Source organism: Macaca nemestrina, chromosome 12, assembly GCF_043159975.1.
Source record: "Macaca nemestrina isolate mMacNem1 chromosome 12, mMacNem.hap1, whole genome shotgun sequence".
NCBI classification, from domain to species: Eukaryota; Metazoa; Chordata; class Mammalia; order Primates; family Cercopithecidae; genus Macaca; species Macaca nemestrina.
In genome coordinates this window covers 93,261,462-93,283,822 of record NC_092136.1, presented here as the reverse complement: position 1 = coordinate 93,283,822, position 22,361 = coordinate 93,261,462, and the positions used below count along the sequence as shown (strand labels likewise).

General features: G+C 40.2%; 2 protein-coding genes across 9 annotated transcripts in view; one reads left to right on the top strand and one right to left on the bottom strand.

Annotated features, from left to right (window-relative positions):
- The window catches only part of LOC105484354 (uncharacterized), a 350,064-nt gene that overhangs the window by 304,014 nt on the left and 23,689 nt on the right, over nucleotides 1-22,361 (top strand). The window lies entirely within an intron of this gene.
- Nucleotides 1-22,361, bottom strand: part of LOC105484353 (deuterosome assembly protein 1) — a 100,682-nt gene that overhangs the window by 71,696 nt on the left and 6,625 nt on the right. Inside the window, exon 2 of one of the 6 annotated variants that reach the window (XM_071075448.1) lies at nucleotides 10,171-10,261. The exons of the other annotated variants lie outside the window; for them this stretch is intronic. The gene's annotated coding sequence lies outside the window, so the exon portion shown is untranslated. The remainder of the gene's footprint in view (nucleotides 1-10,170; nucleotides 10,262-22,361) is intronic. 6 annotated transcript variants of the gene reach the window in all.

The following is a 22,361-nucleotide window of genomic DNA, read 5'->3' as shown; positions in this document are numbered from 1 at the left end:
GTAGGACCAGATTCAAGGGTACCAACTGGGCTATAGTGTGGCTCCTCAAGGAGAGGAATTTGGCATGATATGGCTGGTGTCTGTTTCTAGGGAATTTGATCAGGCAGTGATATGGTTTGGCTGTTTACCCACCAAAATCTCAACTTGAATTGTATCTCCCAGAATTCCCATGTGTTATGGGAGGAACCCAGGGGAAGGTAATTGGATCATGGGGCCGGTCTTTCCTGTGCTATTCTCATGATAGTGACTAAGTCTCATGAGATCTGATGAATTTATCAGGGGTTTCTGCTTTTGCTTCTTCCTCATTTTCTCTTGCCTCCATCATGTAAGAAGTGCTTTTCGGCTCCCACCATGATTCTGAGGCCTCCCAAGCCACATGGAACTGAAAGTCCAATTAAACCTCTTTTTCTTCCCAGTCTCGGGTATGTCTTTATTAGCAGTGTGAAAACAGACTAATGCAGTAAATTGATGCCAGTAGAGTGGGGAGTTGCTGAAAAGATAACTGAAAATGTGGAAGCAACTTTGGAACTGGGTAACAGGCAGAGGTTGGAACAGTTCAGAGGGCTCAGAAGAAGACAGATAAATGTGGGAAATTTTGGAACCTCCTAGAGACTTGTTGAATGGTTTTGACAAAAATGCTGATAGTGATATGAACGATAAGGTCCAGACTGAGGTGGTCCCAGATGGAGATAAGGAGCTTTTTGGGAACTGGAGTAAAGGTGACTCTTGTTATGTTTTATCAAAGAGACTGGAGGCATTTTGCCTCTGACCTAGAGATTTGTGGAACTTTGAACTTGAGAGAAATGATTTAGGGTATCTGGCAGAAGAAATTTCTAAGCAGCAAAGCATTCAAGAGGTGACTTGGGTGCTGTTAAAGGCATTCAGTTTTAAAAGTGAAACAGAGCATAAAAGTTCAGAAAATTTGCTGCCTGATGATGCAGTAGAAAAGAAAAACCCATTTTTTGAGGAGAAATTCAAATCAGCTGGAGAAATTTGCATAAGTAGCAAGGAGCCTGATGTTAATCTCCCAAACCATGGGGAAAATGTCCCCAGGACTTGTCAGAAACCTTCACAGCAGCACCCCCCCATCACAGGCCCAGAGGCCCAGGAGGAAAAAGTGGTTTTATGCGCCAGGCCCAGGGCTCCTGTGCTGTGTGCAGCCTAGGGACTTGGTGTCCTGTGTCCCAACTGCTCCAGCCATGGCTGAAAGGGGCCAATGTAGAGCTTGGGCTGTGGCTTCAGAGGGCAGAAGCCCCAAGCATTGGCAGCTTTCACATGGTGTTGAACCTTCAGGTGCACAGAAGTCAAGAATTGAGGTTTGGGAACCTCCGCCTAGATTTCAGAAGATATATGGAAATGCCTGGATGCCCAGGCAGAAGTTTGCTTCAGGGGTGGGGCCCTCATGGAGAACCTCTGCTAGGGCAGGGCAGAAGGGAAATGTGGGATGGGAGCACCCACACAGAGTCCCTACTGAGGCACTGCCTATTGGAGCTGTGAGAAGAGGGCCACTGTCTTCCAAACCCCAGAATGGTAGATCCAACGACAACTTGCACTGTGCACCTGGAAAAGCCACAGACACTCAATGCCAGTCTGTGAAAGCAGCCTCGTGGGAGGCTGTGCCCTACAAAGCCATGGGGGCAGAGCTCCCCAAGACCATGGGAACCCACCTTTTGTATCAGCATGACCTGGATGTGAGACCTGAAGTCAAAGGAGATCATTTTTGAGCTTTAAGATTTGACTGCCCTGCTAGGGGCAGTCAAATCATGCATGGGGCCTGTAACTCCTGTTTTGGCCAGTTTCTCCCGTTTGGAATGGCTGTATTTACCCAATACCTGTACCCCCATTATATCTATGAAGTAACTAGCTTCCTTTGATCTTACAGGCTCATAGGTAGAAGGGACTTGCCTTGTCTCGAGACTTTGGACTGTGGATTTTTGGGTTAATGATGAAATGAGTTAAATCTTTGGGGGACTGTTGGGAACTTGATTGGTTTTGAAATGTGAGGATATGAGATTTGGAGGGGCCAGGGTTGGAATGATATGGTTTGGCTCTCAACTTGAATTGTATCTCCCAGAATTCCCATGTGTTGTGGAAGAGACCCAGGGGGAGGTAACTGAATCATGGGGGCCAGTCTTTCTCATGCCATTCTCCTGACAGCAAATAAGTCTCACAAAACCTGATGGGTTTATCAGGGGTTTCTGCTTTTGCTTCTTCCTCATTTTCTCTTGCCTCCACCATGTAAGAAGTGCCTTCCACCTCTTGCCATGAATCTGAGGCCTCCCCAGCTATGTAGAACTGTAATTTCAATTAAATCTCTTTTTCTTCTCAGTCTCAGGTACATCTTTATCAGCAGCATGAAAACAAACTAAGGCAGGCAGGTTTGGAGAGATACTGTAAGTCTTTAGACAGTGAGGTTACTATTACTCATATACATAGTCATATCTGGGGTCTAGGAGGGTTTATTGAGTATCAAACAAAAAGCTTAGTATAACAGCTAGGATTATAGCTACTGTTGTTGAGAAGACAGATTGGTAAGTGCTCTCACTACAGAGTTCTTTTTCAAAGAAGCTTAAGCATTCTCCAGGGAGCTGGCATGAGTCCAGTCACTCAGACTGGATTAGCAGATAGGTATTGAGGCCTTACACTTCAGCCTAAGGAACATACAAATGTCCAGATTAGAAAAGCGAGTTATTTCAGCATCCATTTCAATGGTGGTAATGAGGCTTCCAATGTATTTGTGTAGCTGGGAGGAAGACAGGAGGGACAGGCAGGTGCAACATGACAGCATTTCCTCCATTTAGTTTCACTAAATCAGAATTTTAGAGCTAATTAAGGATCATTTAGCATTTTGATAAAACTCAGGCTCAGAGAGGCCCAAGGTCACACAGCTAATTAATGGAAGAACTAGAACTAGATCCTAGGCAGCTGTTTCCCATTTAATGTATCTTCCTGTATACCACACAGCAAAAGACACAGTGTTTTGAATAAGAACATGCTGAAAAATACAGTACAAATTCGCTCCATTGCAATAAGGTTAGAAACAGGTATTAAAATCCAAAGAATTGAGAATTTCCAGAATCATTTTCTAAGATATCCAGAATCAACCCAAACAGATGTTCCTTTGGTTTATTCAATATGATATTTACCAGTTTTGACATCAGAGAGGTTTTAAGTACAAAGTGCCATTCTGAAGTCTTCTCCTAGCATTCCTGGAGGAATGTGAGGCCCAGAGGCTTTCAATTTTTACTTAAAACCTAAAATAAATCTGACAAAAGGATGTATACTAATTCCTCTATAAATAACTTGATTAAATTTTAAGATTGAATTTTAATTGGAATTATAAAATAGGGGAAAAGAATAGAACTATGGCCTGGTGGTTTCACACCGTTTTTCTTTTTTATGACAACATGTACCACCCTGTACTGTAAATAGATTTTGTCTATTTTTTAGACTCTGAAGAAAAAGGACTATGTCAATGTAAGCTCTAGGAAAAAAGAACTATATCAGTCTGGTTCATCACCATCTCACCAGAGCCTAGTATATTACTGTAGCACACAGTAGATGCTCAATAAATCTCTGAAGAATGAATGATTTCCTTTAATTGCTAACTTTTGGCATGTAAGAATGTACCATGCTAAGAAAGTTAAAATATAGGCCTACAGTAGAGTCTGGACATAATGTAATCTACTCAATCAATATTGTTGAGTGAATGGTTTATTTCCTGGTTATGGTTATGCTATGCAAAAGTTAGAATGTTAGACTCTCAGGATGGAAAAACTCTTACAAGTCAACTAGTCCAACTACCCCAACTACCCATCCAGTGTTTGCATTCCTCTACAAATATATATATATATTTATATATGTATATATTATATATTTATATATGTATATATATGCAAAATATATTATGTAAGAATATGTATTTTATATTAAAAATTATTAAATATGATTATATATAATTTTTTTTGAGATGCAGTCTCGCTCTGTTGCCCAGGCTCGAGTGCAATGGCACAATCTTGGCTCACTAGCACCTCTGCCTCCCAGGTTCAAACGATTCTCTGGCCTCAGCCTTCCAAGTAGCTGGGACTACATGCACGTGCCACCACATCTGGGTGATTTTTTTTTTGTATTTTTAGTAGAGACAGGGTTTCATCATGTTGGCCAGGCTGGTCTCAAACTTCTGACCTCAGGTGATCTGCCCGCTTTGGCCTCCCAAAGTGCTGGGGTTACAGGCGTGAGCCACCGCACCTGGCCCCTCTACAAATATTTCTTAACTGAATCATCTATCATACACTACTGATCAGAATCAGCAGGTCTAGGACAGACCCTAAGATTCTGCATCAGTAACAAAAGCATCAAGTGATTCTGGTGAATTCCAAAGTTTGTGACCTGTTTTTCAATATCACTGCTAAGAAGTTATCCAGCCTAGGTCTGAATTCTTCCCTTAAGAGGTAACCACTGTCTGAGATTGTAGCTAGACAATGTGTTTTAGACAGATCTTTTTTATACTGAAGAAGTTTTCCATCCATTGGTCCTAATTTGATCTCAGTGATTCCACTGAGACCATTCAGGACAAATGCCTTTTCAACACAGTAGACTTTAAAGTACTTGAATACAGTCATCAGTGTGTCAAATACAGTTTTGAGTGCACTTCTAGTCTTCTTTTGTCAGTGTTCAATATTAGAGACTGAATATATGAATGGACAATAATCAGACCATATGACAGTAGACTCTGACCCATAGTTTCTGCAACAACACAACCAGTCCAGAAAGCCAAGCCACAAAATCTGCAGCATTTGTCCCATAATGGTCAGGGCTTGATCACTGACTGCCATCTTCCCTAATTTCTGTCCCCACTTCCAACTCAGATCAAACCAGAGAAAGTCAAATATACTCCTCAAAACAATCCCCACTTTTAGTTATTCTGTCTCCAGCCTCTACATGCCAGCTCCCTCCAATGAGGGCACACCTGATCCCTTCTCCCTTTTTTTTTACCTTAAAGCTCTCCCACTCCTTTGCCTCCCTTTGAGTCTCTGCCAAATGCAAGTGATAGTGGGTGATTCCCTTGGTATAGCAAGCTCTGAATAAATAAATACCTTCAGTTGTTTTCATTTGGGTGATCTTTATTTATTTCCAAAAATATTTTTATTTCCTTCTATTGCTCCTAGAGATTTTTTTCTTCACCACTCTGTACTCAGTATCCAGTATACTGCCTGAAAAATACTAGATGCTTAGTACACATTTGCTGAGTGAAAAAAAAAAGAATGACTACGGTAAGATTTTCAGACCCTTCATAATTCTAGCTCTTCTTTGAACAATTTTTTTTTTTTTTTTATCAATTTCATCCTTGAAACGTACCATTTGGAACTTTAAGATAATACGATAGGCATGGTCTAATCAGGTCAGAGGGGGTCTCACAGATCCTTTGTTTTACGTGCCATATACTTTTATTTAACCAGATGGAGATCACATTAGTTGAATTTGGGAGAGGAAAGGGTAAAGCAGTGATATCACATTGTTTCAAGGTGGGTTTATTCTTATCTAAAAATCTTATTTCTTTTTTATGCATGCTATGAGTAAGCCACCTATTCACTATCTTGTGCTTGTTTAGTTTTTTGAGAGGAGGGGTCCAATGATAGGGCTGTGTATTTATCCTTATTAAATTTCTGCTTGATAGTTTCAGTCTTTCATTGTGGGTCATCATCACTAGTTCTTTCAGCAAACATTCATTAAGCACTGTGTAAGGTACTGGGAAAACAGAGACACAAGAGCAATTGCCTGTGAATAGAGAGACTTGCAAGGCAGGCAGGCAGAATAAAAGACTGATGAATATATTCAGGCTCTCAAAAAGGAGGGGTGCTGAATACAGACTTGCAGAGGGTGGGTTATCACAGAGGTCTTCCTAAGTGAGGTAACATCTGAGCTTATATTTGGGATCCTGTTTCTATCAGAGAATATATTCTCTATATCTCCCAGCTTTGTGTGAGCTGCAGACTTGATAAGCATTACCTGCTGTGTGTGTATATATATACGTTTCATCCTGTATACATATACACACACACATATATATATGGTTTATATGTATTCAGTATATAAACGAAACAGGTACATATAAAATGTGTATTATACATATATAATATACAGAATATAAAAAATACATACGTACATATTTTTATATATACATGCGGTTTTTATATATACACAAGTCATTGTATAAAATGCCATAAAGGACAAAGTGGAAGATAGACCCTTGTAGCACTCCCTACCAAGCCCTTCAGGGTGACAGTGATCTGTTGTTTATTTTTAAAAATTATGATGAGACAGTAATCCATTTAATTAGCCTTACAGTTTTTTCTTTCTTTCCCACAAAAATATCATGCCAGAGCCCAAATACAAGTCTACGCTGTTTCTCTGCTGCACCAGCAGGCTAACCTTGTGAGGCGAGGCTGGTCTAGTAAGCAAGGAGTTGGGGTATCCCTGGTGAGTCCTGGTGGCCATTACTTCCTCTTCTAAGGCCCACAAACCCTGCTTATCTCTCTTCCAGAGTCTTACCTAAGATTTAGTCAAACTCAATTTTACATCAAACTCAGCTTTTTATCAAACTTAATATTCCCTTTTGAAATTCAGTTGTTCAGTCTTCTAGTATATTTTCTGTTCTTCAGCTTTTCAGATAATTACTCGTAAATCTAGTGAACTTTAAAATTAGATTTTTTAAAAGGCTCAGTGTAGCCTCCTTAATGTAGCTGGGCATTGGCATTCTTTACTATAAAAATTCCGTTACTTCCTTTAGTCAAACGCTAACTAACACTATGCTAAGTATCTTCTTGAACCTCCTTTCATGGATCCTCACAATATCCCCATAACATAGGTATTATTATCCAATTTTAGAAAAGTTGAGTGAGTGGTTAAAAAAGAAAAAAAAAAGTCTGTGAGTCTTCCAGCTTTGGAAACTAGGTGGATTGTGTCTAATACACTACTTAAGACATGCAAAACTCTATTCCTTACTATAAGGTGTATCTTGGGAGCAATTCACAAAGGAAGGTCCTGCAGTCAGGCCAGATTTTTCTGCATTAATCCTTCAATTCATTAAGCCAGAAGAGAGGGGGCACACAGAATTCCAGGGTGACATGCCCTTCTAGAGCCTATAATCAAAATATCAAGATATCGAGTTTGGAGGTGAAGAGGGGGCAAAATAGAAAACTAAATAGTGGCAAGTATACTAAAGAGGGCAGGGGAATGGAAGAAAAAGTCACATTCAGAGTAAAAACAGCCAGGGTAAGATATATGGACATATATGAAGGTGGCCCAGAGCAATTTTGGGCTAGTGGGCTCATACCCCAAAGCCCTTTATCATAGGGCTTATGTGCTAGTTCTTCCCCCCAACTTTTTTTCTTTTTTCTTTTTTTTTTTTTTTTGATACAGAGTCTCACTCTGTCACCCAGGCTGGAGAGCAGTTGGCACAATCATAGCTCCCTCCTCTGGTCTCAAGTGATCCTCCTGCCTCAGTCTCCTGAGTCACTAGGACCATAGGTGTACACCACCATGCTCAGCTAATATTTGAAATTTTTTATAGAGACAGGGACTTCCTATGTTGTCCAGGCTAGTCCTGAATTCCTGGCCTCAAGTGATCCTTCCACCTCAGCCTCCCAAATTATTGAGATTATAGGCATGAGCCACCATGCCCAGCCTTATATGCTAGCTCCTAAAAGGGCAGACATGAACCTAAAATAAAAATTGGATTAAAATACTTGAACATTAACTAATAAATATTTTTTAAAAGAAAAAAAGGACCAACCTTCATCAGATACATTGCTATAATGATCATATGACTTGTTAGTCAAACCAGGACAATTTTGAAAGTGAAAGGAGCACTAATAATAATTATGCCAGCACACACAAGGTATAAACAGTTACTATTCTGGACAAACTGGGATTCAGGATTAGCCTACCCATTACCAATGGGAAAACAGAGGTGCAGAGACAAGTTGTGGGGGAAAAAGTCAAATTTGAAATCAAGACTAAGAAATTTGCTAGAAACCATATAATTACATAGAAACTGAATAACTTGCTTCTGAATAACTTTTTGGTAAATAATGAAATTAAGGCAGAAGTCAAGAAGTTCTTTGAAACTAATGAGAACAAAGACACAACATGCCATATTCTCTGGGACACAGCTAAGGCAGTGTTAAGAGGAAAATTTTACAGCACTAAATGCCCACATCAAAAAGTCAGATCTCAATTTAAAAACTTAACAAAATAACTAGATAATCAAGAGAAAACCAACCCCAAAGCTAGCAGAAGACAAGAAATAAACAAAATCAGAGCTGAATTGAAGGAGACAGAGACATAAAAAATAATTCAAAAGATCAATGAATCCAGGAGTTGGTTTTTTGAAAAAAATGAATAAAATAGATAGACAGCTAGCTAGACCAATAAAGAAGAAAAGAGAGAAGATCCAAATAAACACAATTAGAAATGACAAACGGGAAATTACCATTGACTCCACAGAAATACAAATAATCATTAGAGAACATTATACATACCTCTATGCACATAAACTAGAAAATCTAGGAGAAATGGATAAATTTCTGGACACACACACACTCCTAAAACTGAGCCAGGAAAAAACTGAATCTCTGAACTGGGTGCAGTGGCTCATGCCTGTAATCCCAGCGCGTTGGGAGACTAAGGTGGGCGGATCACGAGTTCATGAGATCAAGACCATCCTGGCTAACACGGTGAAACCCTGTCTCTACTAAAAATACAAAAATATTAGCCAGGCATGGTGGCACACACCTGTAGTCCCAGCTACTTGGGAGGCTGAGGCAGGAGAATGGTGTGAACCCGGGAGGCAGAGCCTGCAGTGAGCCGAGATCGTGCCACTGCACTCCAGCCTGGGAGACAGAGTGAGACTCCGTCAAACAAACAAACAAACAAAAAAACTGATCTCTGAACAGACCAACAATGGGCTCTGAAATTGAATCAGTAATAAATAGCCTAACAACCAAAAACAGCCCAGGACCAGAAAGATTCACAGCTGAATTCTACCAGATGCACAAAGAAGAGCTGGTACCATTCCTACTGAAACTATTCCAAAAAACTGAGGAGGACAGACTGTTCCCAAACTCATTCTATGAGGCCATCATCATCCTGACCAAAACCCGGCAGAGATACATCAAAAAAAGAGAACCTCAGGCTAATATCCTTGATGAACATGGATGCAAAAATCCTCAACAAAATACTGGTAAATGGAATCCAGCAGCACATCAAAAAGTTTATCCACCATACACAAGTAGGCTTTGTCCCTGTGATGCAAGGGTGATTCAACATATGCAAGTCAATAAATGTGATTCATCACATAAACAGAACTAAAGACAAAAACCACATGATTATCTCAGTAGATGAAGAAAAGGCTTTCAATAAAATTCAGCATCATGTTAAAAACTCTCAATCAATTAGGTTCCAAAGAAACATACATCAAAATAATAAGAGCCATCTATGACAAACCCACAGCCAACATCATACTGAATGGGCAAAAGCTGGAAGCATTCCCCTTGAAAACAGACACAAGACAAGGATGCCCTCTCCCACCACTCCTATTCAACATAGTATTGGAAGTCCTGGCCAGGCCAATCAGGCAAGGGAAAGAAATAAAGAGCATCCAAATAGGAAGAGAGGAAGTCAAACTATCCTTGACATGATCCTATATCTAGAAACCCCATAGTCTTGGCCCGAAAACTCCTTAAGCTGGTAAACAACTTCAGCAAAGTCTCAGGACACAAAATCAATGTGCAAAAATCACTAGCATTCCTATACACCAACAACAGTTAAGCCGAGAGCCAAATCAGGAACGCAATCTCATTCACAACTGCCACAAAAAGACTAAAATACTTAGGAATACAGCTCACCAGGGAACTGCAAGATCTCTACAATGAGAATTACAAAACGCTGCTCAAAGAAACCAGAGATGATACAAACAAATGGAAAAATATTCCATGCTCATGGTCAGGAAGAAACAGTATCACTAAAACGGCCATACTGCCCACAACAATTTATAGATTCAGTGTTATTTCTATTAAGTTACCTATGACATTCCTCAAAGAACTAGAAAAAAAACAGAAAAAACTACTTTAAAAATTCCTATGAAAGTCTAGGTGCAGTGGCTCATACCTGTAATCCCAATACTTTGAGAGGCCAAGGTGGGCAGATCACTTGAGTTCAGGAGTTCGAAACCAGTCTGGGCAACATGGTGAAGCTCCATCTTACCAAAAAAATACAAAAATTAGCTGGGCATGGTTGTGTGCACCTGTAGTCCCAGCTACTGGGGAGGTTGAGGTGGGAGGATCACTCGAGCCTGGGAGGTGGAGGCTGCAGTGAGCCGAGATTGTGCCCTGAATTCAAACTATACTACAGGGCTGCAAGAATTAAAACAGCATGGTATGGGTAACAAGAACAGACACATAGACCAATGGAACACATCAGAGAATCCAGAAATAAGGCCACACACCTACAACCATCTGATCTTCAACAAACCTGACAAAAACAAGAGATGGGGAAAAAACTCCTTATTCAATAAATGGTGCTGGGAGAACTGACTAGCCATATGCAGAAGACTGAAACTGGATCCCTTCATTATACCATATACAAAAATTAACTCAAGCTGGATTAAAGACTTTAATGTAAAACCCCAAACTGTAAAAACCCTGGAAGACAACCTAGGCAACACTATTCCAGACATAGGAATAGGCCAAAATTTCATAACGAAGACACCAAAAGCAATAGCAACAAAAGCAAAAATTAACAAATGGGATCTAATTAATTAAAAAGCTTCTTCACAGCAAAAGAAACTATCAACAGAGGTAAACAGACAACCTACAGAAGGGGAGAAAATATTTGCAAACCATGCATCTGACAAAGGTCTAATATATCCAGCATATATAAGGAACTTAAATTTACAAGAAAAAAGCAAACAACCCCATTTAAAAAATGGTCAAAGAACAGACACTTCTCAAAAGGAGACATACATGCAGCTAACAAACATATGAAAAAAGGCTTAACGTTACTGATTGTTAGAGAAATGTAAATTAACACCATAATGAGATGCCATCTCACACCAGTCAGAATGGGTATTATTAAAAAGTCAAAAAATAACAGAATCTGGCCAGGTTGTGCAGAAAAAGAAACATTTTATACACTGTTTGTGGGAGTGGAAATTAGTTTGACCATTGTGCAAGACAGTGTGGTGATTCCTCAAAGACCTAAAAACAGAAATACCATTCAACTCAACAATCCCACTGCTGGGTATATACCAAAGGAATACAAACTGTTCTATCATAAAGACACATGCACATGTTATGTTTACTGCAGCAGTATTCACAATAGCAAAGACATGGAATCAACCTAATTGCCCATCAATGGTAGATGGAATAAAGAAAATGTGGTTCATATATACCATGAAATACTATGCAGCCATAAAAAGGACAAGATCATGTCCTTCGCAGCAGCATGGATAGAGCTGGAGGCCATTATCCTTAGTGGATCAACAAAGGAACAGAAAACCAAATGTCACATGTTCTTACTTAAAAGTGGGAGCTGAATGATGAGAACACATGGATACATAGAGGGGAACAACAGACACTCAGGCCTATCAGAAGATGGAGGATGGGAGGAGGGAAAGCATCAAGAAAAATAACTAATGGGTCCCAGGCTTAGTGTGTGGGTGATGAAATAATCTGTAAAACAAACCCCCATGACACAAGTTTACCTAGATAACAAACCTCAACATGCACCTTTAAACTTAAAAAAAAAAAAAGTTAAAAAAAGAAAACTATAGGATTTGGGGATATTTTTATTACGTCCATTTTCACATTGGCAAGACATGCCATTATAATTTTCAGAAGTGTTTTATCAGCTCCCAAATCAATGGGCACATTTTCTAAAATATTTAAGCCATAAAAAAATTTGGACAATTTCAAAAATAAACACAGCATGAGAAAAATTATACTAAAAATAAGTAATTAAATACTACATTTAAACAAAGGAGTGAATTCAGTTTGGAATACATGAGATGTCTAAAATAGAAATAGGTCTGAAGCATGGGAGAGGGGTTTAAAAGACAAATATGGAAGCCATCATGGAGAGAAAGAAGGGAAGGAGGGAGGAATTATGGAGAAAGAGAAGCTTTGCTTTTGCTGATTCCTCTGCCTGGAACGCCATTCCCCCAGATATCCAGATGTCTATGTCTCTCACGTTTTTTAGGTCTTTCTTCAAATGTCACCAAACCAGATTTATTCTGTAACTCTCTATTCTCATAATCTGCTTAATTTTTCTGCATAGTGATTATTACCACCCCCCAACATAATATTGATTTATTTGTTTGCTATAATCTGTTTCCCTCCACTTGATTATAAGCTCCAGTGAGGTCTCTGATACCATTGCAGAGCCATAGTATCAGCTCTAAACTTCCCACCTCCAGAAAAATAGGAACCCTAATTTGCTTGGGTATTATATTACAAGCTTCTGATTTTTATTTAAATTTTGTGTTTCAGCAGACCTCTTCTGACAATAATCCAGCAGGGGAATAGAATGCCACCTCATTACTGTCAGACAGTGGTAGAAGTTCAGGTTCTTGACTCAGCCTCTGTTGCCACTGGGAGGGAGGAACTCCTCATTACTGTTGGGTGGGGGTGACAGTTCAGGCCCCTAGTAGTTCTGCGCTGATACTACCTTGGCTGGAAGGGGTAGGGATGCCTCATTACTCCCACCTCCTCCAACACTGTGTGAGGTGGGTTCCCTCGTTATCATTACCAAAGTGTCTTGCTTTCCTTTGCTATGGTAAGTCTCCCTTGGGGTTGTTGGTGATTTGAGGCAAGATTTGGATATTCCTGAGTCCCTGGGCCATTGCACCAATTATGCCTCAAATGCCACCTGCTTCTAATATAAATGGACAGCCTCTATGGGTAATTTGACTAGCTGTCCTTTGTTGATTCATCTTTTTTTTCCCTATTCTTGAACCATTTTTAGTAGTACATAACTTGAAGATTTTTAAGATTAGCATAAAGTATTTGCATTTTCCCCTTTCTCCTTTTTAGAGAAAATTTGGAAACCATTTCATGGCATGGATTCTATAGTGCACCTAGCTCTGTGCTGCTCATCTTGTACTCTAGCATTTGCACAGATTACAGGTGTAGTTACTCTACAGCACTATGGGTTGGCCAGTGGATTTCCCCATAAATGGCTATGCCATATGTGTTTGTGCTTTCAAATGGCAACATGTGAAACATATTTCTGTCATTCTATAACACTTTCTATTATAAGAAGCAACAATAACTTAATAATTGCTTTAAGAGGTAAAAGGGAATAATAGCCAAATGTATCTTCTGATTTCAAGACACAACCTAACTTAAATAACATTTAAGGATGAAAACTGTGAGTCTTAGTATGTTACCCTCAGAGAGTCCATGAAAGCACATGGGTCTGTTCTGTTTCTGGCTGGAGCCATTCCTACATAACTACTCCCCATACATTCTCCAATTAAAAAGACAAGTCCTCAATACCTCAAGTGTGTCTATGAAAATTGTCCTGGATTCTCTTCATTTTTTCACACCCTGCTTTTATACAGCCTCATTTCTACCTAATTCTGAACTCTTGATTCAACTCTTCTCTAGCCTTTTGAAATTGGTATTTATATTTTATTTCCCTGATGTTTTACAGTTTATTGCCTTTAATAGGCTGTCATTCTTTTGGTTCACTCATTCATTCAACAAATGTTGACTGAGCTGGGAGCAGTGGTTCATGCCTGTAATTCTAGCATGTTGGGAGGCCAAAGTGGGAGGACTGCTTGAGTCCAGGAGTTCAAAACCAGCTTAGGCAACATAGTGAGACCCTATCACTACAAAAAACAAAACAAAAAAATTGTCAGTTGTGGTGGTATGCACCTCCCAGCTACTCAGGAGGCTGAGGTGGAAGACTGCTTGAGCCCGGGAGTCTGACATTGCAGGGAGCCAAGATCACACCACTGCACTCCAGCCTGGGTGACAGAGCTAGACCTTGTCTCAACAACAACAAAAAAGCTGACTGCATAATTACCCTATGTCAGGCACTGTGCTTGTCCCTGTGGTGTGACAGAAGACAAAACATTGCTGAACAGAGCTGGGGCCCCTGGAATACGCTGGCCTACAGTGTTATAGGACTAACTTCTTAATGTTCTTATTACCACTGATACTTCTGTTGCTACTTCTCTTGCCAGCTTTTCTATTTTTGTCTCTATTTCTCCTTTTCTTTCTGCTTCTTGAGTTCAAGGAGTGTACAACTTTTATACTAACTGCTGTCCCATGAGACTGCTTCTTTCTTTTGGGGAGAGAACCAATGCACTCACAACATATCTGTAATATTCATGTTTTTAGCACTTCTCTGTTTCACCAGTGCTCTGAGTAGAGGCTCACAAAGTTCCAGGTGGTTCCAAGATGCCATACAACTAAGCACCACAGACAACCAGATAAGGTTAGGTGGGTATGCACCTGATGTACATATCTACATTCACACATATCAGATTTTTAAGAATATGTAAGTTGTAACTAATTTTTTTTTTTTATACTTTAAGTTCTAGGGTACATGTGCATAATGTACAGGTTTGTTACATATGTATACTTGTGCCATGTTGGTGTGCTGTACCCATCAACTCGTCAGCACCCATCAACTCCTCATTTACATCAGGTATAACTCCCAATGCAATCCCTTCCCGCTCCCTGCTCCCCATAATAGGCCCTGGTGTGTGATGTTCCCCTTCCCAAGTCCAAGTGATCTCATTGTTCAGTTCCCACCTATGAGTGAGAACATGCGGTGTTTGGTTTTCTGTTCTTGTGATAGTTTGCTGAGAATGATGGTTTCCAGCTGCATCCATGTCCCTACAAAGGACACGAACTCATCCTTTTTTATGGCGGCATAGTATTCCATGGTGTATATGTGCCACATTTTCTTAATCCAGTCTGTCACTGATGGACATTTGGGTTGATTCCAAGTCTTTGCTATTGTGAATAGTGCCACAATGAACATATGTATGCATGTGTCCTTATAGCAGCATGATTTATAATTCTTTGGGTATATACCCAGTAATGGGATGGCTGGGTCATATGGTACTTCTAGTTCTAGATCCTTGAGGAATTGCCATACTGTTTTCCATAACGGTTGAACTAGTTTACAATCCCACCAACAGTGTAAAAATGTTCCTATTTCTCCACATCCTCTCCAGCACCTGTTGTTTCCTGACTTTTTAATAATTGCCATTCTAACTGGTGTGAGATGGTATCTCATTGTGGTTTTGATTTGCATTTCTCTGATGGCCAGTAATAACGAGCATTTTTTCATGTGTCTGTTGGCTGTATACATGTCTTCCTTTGAGAAATGTCTGTTCATATCCCTTGCCCACTTTTTGATGGGGTTGTTTGTTTTTTTCTTGTAAATTTGTTTGAGTTCTTTGTAGTTTCTGGATATTAGCCCTTTGTCAGATGAGTAGATTGCAAAAATTTTCTCCCATTCTGTAGGTTGCCTGTTCACTCTGATGGTAGTTTCTTTTGCTGTGCAGAAGCTCTTTAGTTTAATTAGATCCCATTTGTCAATTTTGGCTTTTGCTGCCATTGCTTTTGGTGTTTTAGACATGAAGTCCTTGCCCGTGCCTATGTCCTGAATGGTATTACCTAGGTTTTCTTCTGGGTTTTTATGGTATTAGGTCTAACATTTAAGTCTCTAATCCATCTTGAATTAATTTTCGTATAAGGAATAAGGAAAGGATCCAGTTTCAGCTTTCTACTTATGGCTAACCAATTTTCCCAGCACCATTTATTAAATAGGGAGTCTTTTCCCCATTTCTTGTTTTTCTCAGGTTTGTCAAAGATCAGCTGGCTGTAGATATGTGGTATTATTTCTGAGGACTCTGTTCTGTTCCATTGGTCTATATCTCTGTTTTGGTACCAGTACCATGCTGTTTTGGTTACTGTAACCTTGTAGTATAGTTTGAAGTCAGCATGATGCCTCCAGCTTTGTTCTTTTAACTTGGGATTGTCTTGGCAATGTGGGCTCTTTTTTGGTTCCATATGAACTTTAAAGCAGTTTTTTCCAATTCTGTGAAGAAACTCGTTAGTAGCTTGATGGGGATGGCATTGAATCTATAAATTACCTTGGACAGTATGGCCATTTTCACGATATTGATTCTTCCTATCCATGAGCATGGAATATTCTTCCATTTGTTTGTGTCCTCTTTTATTTCACTGAGCAGTGGTTTGTAGTTCTCCTTGAAGAGGTCCTTTACATCCCTTGTAAGTTGGATTCCTAGGTATTTGATTCTCTTTGAAGCAATTGTGAATGGAAGTTCATTCATGATTTGGCTCTCTGTTTGTCTGTTACTGGTGTATAAGAATGCTTGTGATTTTTGCACATTAATTTTGTATCCTGAGACTTTGCTGAAGTTGCTTATCAGCTTAAGGAGATTTTGGGCTGAGACAATGGGGTTTTCTAAATATACAATCATGTCATCTGCAAACAGGGACAATTTGACTTCTTCTTTTCCTAATTGAATACCCTTTATTTCTTTCTCTTGCCTGATTGCCCTGGCCAGAACTTCCAACATTATGTTGAATAGGAGTGGTGAGAGAGGGCATCCCTGTCTTGTGCCAGTTTTCAAAGGGAATGCTTCCAGTTTTTGCCCATTCATTATGATATGGGCTGTGGGTTTGTCATAAATACTCTTATTATTTTGAAATACATTCATCAATACCGAATTTATTGAGAGTTTTTAGCATGAAGGGTTGTTGAATTTTGTCAAAGGCCTTTTCTGCATCTATTGAGATAATCATGTGGTTTTTGTCTTTGGTTCTGTTTATATGCTGGATTACGTTTATTGATTTGTGTATGTTGAACCAGCCTTGCATACCAGGGATGAAGCCCACTTGATCATGGTGGATGAGCTTTTTGATGTGCTGCTGGATTCGGTTTGCCAATATTTTATTGAGGATTTTTGCATTGATGTTCATCAGGGATATTGGTCTAAAATTCTCTTTTTTTGTTGTGTCTCTGCCAGGCTTTAGTATCAGGATGATGTTGGCCTCATAAAATGAGTTAAGGAGGATTCCCTCTTTTTCTATTGATTGGAATAGTTTCAGAAGGAATGGTACCAGCTCCTCCTTGTACCTCTGGTAGAATTCAGCTGTGAATCCATCTGGTCCTGGACTTTTTTTGGTTGGTAGGCTATTAATTATTGCCTCAATTTCAGAGCCTGCTATTGGTCTATTCAGGGATTCAACTTCTTCCTGATTTAGTCTTGGGAGAGTGTAAGTGTCCAGGAAATTATCCATTTCTTCTAGGTCTTCTAGTTTATTTGCATAGAGGTGTTTATAGTATTCTCTGATGGTAGTTTGTATTTCTGTGTGGTCGGTGGTGATATCCCCTTTATCATTTTTTATTGCGTCTATTTGATTCTTCTCTCTTTTCTTCTTTATTAGTCTTGCTAGCCGTCTATCAATTTTATTGAGCTTTTCAAAAAACCAACTCCTGGATTCATTGATTTTTTGGAGGGTTTTTTGTGTCTCTATCTCCTTCAGTTCTGCTCTGATCTTAGTTATTTCTTGCCTTCTGCTAGCTTCTGCTCTTGCTTCTCTAGTTCTTTTAATTGTGATGTTAGAGTGTCAGTTTTAGATCTTTCTAGCTTTCTCTTGTGGGCATTTAGTGTTATAAATTTCCTCTTACACTGCTTTAAATGTGTCCCAGAGATTCTGGTATGTTGTATGTTTGTTCTCATTGGTTTCAAAGAACATCTTTATTTCTGCCTTCATTTCGTTATGTACCCAGTAGTCATTCAGGAGCAGGTTGTTCAGTTTCCATGTAGTTGAGCGGTTTTGATTGAGTTTCTTAGTCCTGAGTTCTAGTTTGATTGCACTGTGGTCTGAGAGACAGTTTGTTATAATTTCTGTTCTTGTACATTTGCTGAGGAGTGCTTTACTTCCAACTATGTGGTCATTTTGGAATAAGTCTGATGTGGTGCTGAGAAGAATATATATTCTGTTGATCTGGGGTGGAGAGTTCTGTAGATGTCTATTAGGTCTGCTTGGTGCAGAGATGAGTTCAATTCCTGGATATCCTTGTTAACTTTCTGTCTTGTTGATCTGTCTAATATTGACAGTGGGGTGTTGAAGTCTCCCATTATTATTGTATGGGAGTCTAAGTCTCTTTGTAAGTCTCTAAGGACTTGCCTTATGAATCTGGGTGCTCCTGTATTGGGTACATATATATTTAAGATAGTTAGCTCTTCCTGTTGAATTGATCCCTTTACCATTATGTAATGGCCTTCTTTGTCTCTTTTGATCTTTGATGGTTTAAAGTCTGTTTTATCAGAGACTAGGATTGCAACTCCTGCTTTTTTTTGTTCTCCATTTGCTTGGTAGATCTTCCTCCATCCCTTTATTTCGAGCCTATGTGTGTCTCTGCATGTGAGATGGGTCTCCTGAATACAGCAAACTGATGGGTCTTGACTCTTTATCCAATTTGCCAGTGTGTGTCTTTTAATTGGAGCACTTAGTCCATTTACATTTAAGGTTAATATTGTTATGTGTGAACTTGATCCTGTCATTATGATATTACCTGGTTATTTTGTTCGTTAGTTGATGCAGTTTTTTGGTAGCATTGATGGTCTTTACATTTTGGCATGTTTTTGCAATGGCTGGTACCGGTTGTTCCTATCCATGTTTAGTGCTTCCTTCAGGGTCTCTTGTAAGGCAGGCCTGGTGGTGACAAAATCTCTAAGCATTTGCTTGTCTGTAAAGGATTTTATTTCTCCTTCACTTATGAAACTTAGTTTGGCTGGATATGAAATTCTGGGTTGAAAATTCTTTTCTTTTTTTTTTTTGAGACGGAGTCTGGCTCTGTCACCCAGGCTGGAGTGCAGTGGCGCGATCTCGGCTCACTGCAAGCTCCGCCTCCCAGGTTTACGCCATTCTCCTGCCTCAGCCTCCCGAGTAGCTGGGACTACAGGCGCCCGCCACCTCGCCCGGCTAGTTTTTTGTATTTTTTAGTAGAGACGGGGTTTCGCCGTGTTAGCCAGGATGGTCTCGATCTCCCGACCTCGTGATCCGCCCGTCTCGGCCTCCCAAAGTGCTGGGATTACAGGCTTGAGCCACCGCGCCCGGCCCCGAAAATTCTTTTCTTTAAGAATGTTGAATATCGGCCCCCACTCTCTTCTGGCTTGTAGAGTTTCTGCCGAGGGATCTGCTGTTAGTCTGATGGGATTCCCTTTGTGGGTAACCCGACCTTTCTCTCTGGCTGCCCTTAACAGTTTTTCCTTCATTTCAACTTTGGTGAATCTGATAATTATGTGTCTTGGAGTTGCTCTTCTCGAGGAGTATCTTTGTGGCGTTCTCTGTATTTCCTGAATTTGAATGTTGGCCTGCCTTACTAGGTTGGGGAAGTTCTCCTGGATGATATCCTGAAGAGTGTTTTCCAACTTGGTTCCATTTTCCCCCTCACTTTCAGGCACCGCAATAAGACATAGGTTTGGTCTTTTCACATAATCCCATACTTCTTGAAGGCTTTGTTCATTTCTTTTTCCTCTTTTTTCTTTAGACTTCTCTTCTCACTTCATTTCATTCATTTGATCTTCAATCGCTGATACTCTTTCTTCCAGTTGATCGAGTTGGTTACTGAAGCTTGTGCATTTGTCACGTATTTCTCGTGTCATGGTTTTTATCTCTGTCAGTTTGTTTATGGCCTTCTCTGCATTGATTATTCTAGTTAGCCACTCTTCCATTCTTTTTTCAAGATTTTTAATTTCTTTGCACTGGGTATGTAATTCCTCCTTTAGCTCTGAGAAGTTTGATGGACTGAAGCCTTCTTCTCTTAACTCGTCAAAGTCATTCTCCATCCAGCTTTGATCTGTAGCTGGCGATGAGCTGTGTTCCTTTGGAGGGGGAGATGCGCTCTTCTTTTTTGAATTTCCAGCTTTTCTGCGCTGCTTTTTCCCCACCTTTGTGGTTTTATCTGCTGTTGGTCTTTGATGATAGTGACGTACTGATGGGGTTTTGGTGTGGGTGTCCTTCCTGTTTGTTAGTTTTCCTTCTAACAGTCAGGACCCTCAGCTGTATATCTGTTGGAGATTGCTTGAGGTCCACTCCAGACGCTGTTTGCCTGGGTATCAGCAGCAGAGGCTGCAGAAGATAGACTATTGCTGAACAGCGAGTGTACCTGTCTGATTCTTGCTTTGGAAGCTTCGTCTCAGGGGTGTACCCTGCCGTGTGAGGTGTGGGGTGTCGGTCTGCCCCTAGTGGGGGATGTCTCCCAGTTAGGTTACTCAGGGATCAAGGACCCACTTGAGCAGGCAGTCTGTCTGTTCTCAGATCTCAAACTCCGTGTTGGGAGATCCACTGTTCTCTTCAAAGCTGTCAGACAGGGTCGTTTGTGTCTGCAGAGGTTTCTGCTGCTTTTTTTGTTTTGTTTTGTTTAGCTGTGCCCTGTCCCCAGAGGTGGAGTCTACAGAGACAGGCAGGCCTCCTTGAGCTGCTGTGGGCTCCACCCAGTTTGAGCTTCCCAGAGGCTTTGTTTACCTACTTAAGCCTCAGCAATGGTGGGTGCCCCTCCCCCAGCCTTGCTGCTGCCTTGCCCTTAGATCGCAGACTGCTGTGCTAGCAATGAGGGAGGCTCCGTGCGTGTGGGACCCTCCCGGCCAGGTGTGGGATATAATCTTCTGGTGTGCCATTTGCTAAGACCCTTAGTAAAGCGCAGTATTGGGGTGGGAGTTACCCGATTTTCCAGGTGTTGTGTGTCTCAGTTTCCCTGGCTAGGAAAAGGGATCCCCTTCACCCTTGTGCTTCCCAGGTGAGGCGATGCGTCGCCCTGTTTCAGCTTTCCCTGGTCGGGCTGCAGCAGCTGACCAGCACCAATTGTCCGGCACTCCTTAGTGAGATGAACCCAGTACCTCAGTTGAAAATGCAGAAATCATCCATCTTCTGTGTCACTCGCACTGGGAGCTGGAGACTGGAGCTATTCCTATTCGGCCATCTTGCTCTACTCCCAGTTGTAACTAATCTTTTGTAAACATTTTCCTGTAAAAAGTATGTGTAAATTTATCCTACACTGTGGTAGTTTTTCATCTTTCCTTAAACTTACTAGCAGCTTGATTAGGTCTCTTGTAGAAATCTTCCCTTTCTTTCCTTATTTCCTTCCTTCCTCTGTCTCTCTCCTTCCTAATAACTTTCCTTCCTTTCAAAATCATGCATTTAATTCCTACAGTCACTTAGCATTGCTAACATTTCAGAGTCTACCCTCAAGTTTGACATATCAGGATTTTAAACCCAATGTACTTTGTTTCTTCTTCAGAGATACAAGAAACTAGAAGAACTTGTCCAGTTTGATTACTCTGGGGAGGAATATATGTGTATATGGGAGGAAGGTGAATAAAGTATGAAGAGAGGGAGAGTAAGGGGGTATAGTCTGGGCTAACCAGAAAGCAAGGGAATTAACCAAATTTAAAAAGAATTTTCAATGTGCAAAAATAATATGTTACTATAATTTATTAAGGTACCAATATGTTGACTTACATCAGAAAAATCAAATTTTATTTTACAAACTGTGATTAAAACTGTGTTTAACTCATCAAGAACCTGGTAAGTGAAGTTATGACTCATAAAGTTGAGAACCTGGTAAGTAAAGTAAAGATGATTAATATATCTCAGAAGGAAATAACACTTGAAGGGGTAAGAAAGATGCACACGTAGAAAAGCATAGTTTTAAAGGACCTTTTGAATCAGATGCAAGAAGTTATGATTTAATATTCATCTACCTTGGTTCTTTGAAAATAATGACTTCCATAACAGATAAGAAGAATCTGGTGGGTCACATAGCAGTGCCTATATGTTTAGGAAGCATTTGACAAGATTCTATTAATGAGATCAATGGCTAAGATAAAAGTCACAGAATAAAAAGTACAGTAAAAGATTCAGTAGAGAAAAATGAGAATTTGATTGAAGATGTATGCACACGTTTTGTTCCCTCCCCAAATCCTACTAACACAAAGTAAAGGGATATTTTTAACCTAGAAGGTCTAACCTACAAGGATAAAAATAACAGGAACTAGCAGCAGACAAAGCCAAGCAGCAAACCAACTAGATGCATCTGGAAGTAGCAAGTGAGTGTCAGCCTGAAAACAGGAGGAATAGCTAAGAAGGGGTTGACTCCTAGATCTCTTCACTGGCATTTAGAATCCAGGCATATTCTCTGGAGAAGCTAAAACAGACAGGCTTTGGACTGGGGTTGGGAAACACCAGGTACAGTAGATGCCAGGACCACCGTACTAGAAACTGGGGGGTTAAGGTCAACAATGT